This window comes from Hippopotamus amphibius, chromosome 10, assembly GCF_030028045.1.
Source record: "Hippopotamus amphibius kiboko isolate mHipAmp2 chromosome 10, mHipAmp2.hap2, whole genome shotgun sequence".
In the NCBI taxonomy this organism is placed as follows: domain Eukaryota; kingdom Metazoa; phylum Chordata; class Mammalia; order Artiodactyla; family Hippopotamidae; genus Hippopotamus; species Hippopotamus amphibius.
In genome coordinates this window covers 97795944-97800809 of record NC_080195.1, presented here as the reverse complement: position 1 = coordinate 97800809, position 4866 = coordinate 97795944, and positions in this window count along the sequence as shown.

Genomic DNA, 4866 nt, shown 5'->3' with positions numbered 1-4866 from the left:
GTTAACCATACTCTATTGAATAATGGAACTCTACTAAGAGTAGATTTCAGGTGCTTTCACCACAAAAAAAAAAAAGAAAAAAGAAAAGGTAACTATGTGAGGAGAGGATATGGTGATATGAGCTTGACTGTGGTAATCATTTCCTATGTATATTGTCATGTTGCACATCTTAAATACATATAATTTTTATTTAAAAATAACTATTAAAAGACAAGTATAAACATTTGAAATACAATTTTTAGTAAAGTATACATGAAAATATCTATAAAATATGTTGAAAATACTCTCACCAGGTTAGAATTACAGGGGCTGACAGTCTGTTATAGTCACCACTGTGGTCAAAAGTAGTAAGAGAAACTGATTCTGCACCTAAAGTTATATGCATACAACTTTTAGTAGTCCAAAGATATTTCTGAATACCACTACATTGCATTAATTAGAATAACTAACAAAAAACTAAAATCAATCGTATCTTTCAAAAAGGTTGTTCTCCAAAAATAAGAAATGTGATTGAGATTTCAAATGAAGTAGCTTATGGAGACACACAAAAGTCTCCAGATTATTCCATTAACTAAGAAAAACAGTCTTATTGATTGGTAACTTAGAAAGAAAAACATCATTTTTTATTCTCTGATAAGAACATTAATAATTTGTTTTCACAGATAGTTAACAATCTCCAGCTATGTCTATAATAGAGGTTACAAAACTTTTATGTTTCATTATGCCCAATTTGTTTATTTTTGATTTTATTTCCATTATTCTAGGAGGTGGGTCAAAAAGGATCTTGCTTTGGTTTATGTCATAGAGTGTTCTGCCTATGTTTTCCTCTAAGGGTTTTATAGTGTCTGGCTTTACATGTAGGTCTTTAATCCATTTTGAGTTTATTTTTGTGTATGGTGTTAGGAAGCATTCTAATTTCATTCTTTTACACATAGCTGTCCAATTTTTCCAGCACCACTTATTAAAGAGGCTGCCTTTTTTCCATTGTATATTCTTGCCTCTCTTATCAAAGATTAGGTGCTCTAATGAAACTTAAAAGCTTTTGCACAGCAAAAGAAACCATAAACAAGACAAGAAGACAACCCTCAGAGTGGGAGAAAATACTTGCCAACAAAGCAACTGACAAAAGATTAACTCCAAAATATACAAGAAGCTAATGCAGCTTAATACCAAAAAAGCAAATAACCCAATCCACAAATGGGCAGAAGACCTAAATAGACATTTCTTCAAAGAAGACATGCAGATGTCTAATAAACACACGAAAGGAAGCTCAACATCACTAATCATTAGAGAAATGCAAGTCAAAGCCAAAATGAGGTGTCACCTCCCTCCGGTCAGAATGGCCATCATCAAAAAATCTGGAAACAATAAATGTTGGAGAGGGTGTGGAGAAAAGGGCACCCTCCTACACTGTTGGTAGCAATGTAAATTGATACAGCCACTATGGAAAACAGTTTGGAGTTTCCTTAAAAAACTAAAAACGGGACTACCATATGACCCAGCAATTCCACTCCTGGGCATATACCCAGAGAAAACCATAATCCAAAAAGAAACAAGTATCATGATGTTCACTGCAGCACTATTTACAACAGCCAGGACATGGAAGCAACCTAAATGCCCATCAACAGATGAATGGATAAAGAAGACATAGCACATATATACAATGGAATATTACTCAGTCATAAAAAAGAATGAAATTGAGTTATTTGCAATGAGGTGGATAGACCTAAAGTCTGTCATACAGAGTGAAATAAGCCAGAAAGAGAAAAAAATTACTGTATGCTAACTCATATATATGGAATCTAAAAAATGGTACTGATGAACTCAGTGACAGGGTAAGAGTGGAGATGCAGATGTAGAGAATGGACTTGAGGACACGGTGGGGGTGGGAGAGGGCAAAGGAGAAGCTGGGATGAAGTGAGAGAGTAGCATTGACTTATATACACTAACAAATGTAAAATAGATATCTAGTGGGAAGTTGCTGCATAACATAGGGAGATAAACTCGATGATGGGTGATGATTTAGGGGGCCAGGATAGGGAGGTTGGGAGGGAGTCATGGGAGGGAGGGGATGTGGGGATATATCTATAAATACAGCTGATTCACTTTGGTGTACCTCAAAAACTGGCACAACAGTGTAAAGCAATTATATTCCAATAAAGAGCTTTAAAAAAATAAACATTAAAAAAAAACTTTTAGGAAGCAAGTTTATTTTACTGAATTTAGAGCTATGTTGCTTAGCTCCTTTTAAATTTTAGAATGTGGATTTTACCATTGCTTTTATCTCATACAACATGAAGCATCGGATATGAGGCCAATTTTTTTAAACTATTATCTATGCAGATATTAGAAAAAATGTTCAAGAAAGAGAAAATTTTCTTAAATAAAAGTGTCTTCTCCAAAGAAATTATTTTTCTTTGACATATTGTTTTTAGTATCTTTGACTTCTTTCTTAAAGAATAAATACTGTAATACATGCTGTAAACTCAGAAGAGATGATACTATTTTTATATATGTAGTCATTAGAATATGAAATGAATTGAAAAGAAGTTGCACAAGTTATGACTTCTTGGGAGGCTTCTAATTAAAGTCTAGATTTCATATAGTATTACAGCAGAAATGATTATTTGACTTCATGAAACACATGGTTGCCATGGTACCGCTTTTCTATATTGTACATAGTACATTTTCTCATATTAGATATTAAGTCTAGCAACATAATTTGAATTACATTTTTTATATTTTGTGCATTATTTTAAGTTGTCACGGTAAAAGTCTTGGATTTAAGAAAGGTATTTGGAATCTTAGAAATGTAAAGCACTTTGTCCATGAGATTAAATAAAATCATGTAAAATTGAAAATTATAACTTTTTTCTGTGCATGTTCAAATTAGTGAATGTGCCTCATGACCAGAATGCCAAAAAAGTTATAAGGAAATATTTAAATTGATTAAAGCTGATTAAAATTACTACCATCTGGTATGTTATATATTTTATTTATTTTGTTTGTTTTCTCTATTTTGCTCAGGATAATATATCCTTCATAGGGCAGAATTTCTGTTCATGACAGTGAATCTCCATAGCTTGTGATATTACATGGTACACAGTAGATGCAAAATAAATGTTATCAAAGGAAAAATATATAAGGAGATCATATTTTTATAATTAGAAAATTATAAACATCTTTAAAATGTTTGTTGAAGTCAGAAACTGGTATATTAATTCTTAATATGCTGTACAAATAAAGGCTTGTATTTTGACATTCCCTTAAATTTTTTTTCATTTTTTAAAAAATATTTATTTACTTATTTATTTGTTTATTTATTTATTTATGTCTGTATTGGGTCTTCATTGTTGCGCACGGGCTTTCTCTAGATGCAGTGACCGAGGGCTACTCTTTGTTGCAGTGGGTGGGTTTCTCAGTGCAGTGGCTTCTCTTGTTGTGGAGCACAGGCTCTAGGCACACAGGCTTCAGTAGTTGTGGCATGCAGGCTCAGTAGTTGTGGCTCATGGGCTCTAGAGCACTGGCTTAGTAGTTGCGGTGCACAGATTAGGTGCTCTGCGGCATGTGGGATCTTCCTGGACCGGGGATCAAACCTGCATTGGCAGGTAGGTTCTTAACCACTGCACCACCAGGGAAGTCAGACATTCCCTCAAATTTTTAAGGAATAATTATTCTCTCTTTTGGTTCTACATAGTAACATCTATATCAGGTAGAGCCGAGTGAACTCTGTAAGAGATTCCCTACCAAGGTTCATTTTTCAAATATCAGCATTCCACTTTGTAATCACCTGATGTTAAACTTATGTTTATCTCAAAAAATGATCATTAACATGATTCAGAATCACTTTTCCAATTCAAACTAGAGAGGAGTTGGAATAAAATTTTTTCTCTTTTCTATTCATGGAAGTATTAAAATGAACTTATTACCACTTTTCAAAAATGAATTGTTTATGCTTTCATTAAATATGTTTAGACTGAAGTCATGGCAGTATTTAATGGAGAAAATAAGAATTGTATGTCTATAATATAAAACAAGGATTCAACATCACACATTCTGAGTAAGGCTTGTGATCCAGATATTCTAACATGATGTTATTGTAAAAACCTTACATTTTCCTCTTAAATATAATTTTGTAGATACAAACAGAAAAAAACCATAGGTATTTCAGAAACGAAACAGAGCTAAGGTACCACAATAAATAAGCACACTCCACTAAACTTTTTATCCTTGGAAATAAGTTCAATGTCAATAAGCATGCCAAATCAGTTATTTTTTTCCTTAGCTCAGTTTTTGGAAACAGAGCCTACCAAGAACTAATAAATATTATATATTTATATATTTTTATAAAACACAAATTTTTGTAAAAATATATGTTTTATATATATATATATATATATATATATATATATATTTTACCTCTAGGAGAATTCTCAGGCAATTCTTATTAGAAGGATATTTAAAATGAGGTGTAATTCTTAACCAAATTCAAATTAAATGATAGGGATGTAGCTTCTAACTTGCTTTATGTTTACATATATATTTACATTATATATGTAATTTTAATAAGAAAATATGCAGCTCATTTAAACCATATAGTGTGCTTATTTTTCCTGAATTTGGGTATATATGAGATGGAAATTGACCAGCGTTTGTGAATCAACCAATGATATATAAGTTCTCCTAATCATTGTGCTTGACACCTTACACATTTAATGTACACTAAGCAATTTTAAAACTAGTAAAAAATATAGTTACATCTTTGCCTGTGCGATATGTCAAGAGAGTAAAAAGAAAACAAAAACAGATGCAGTGATTCCCAATTTAGGACAACATGTCAAGGAAGTCCTTTAACTTATCAACATA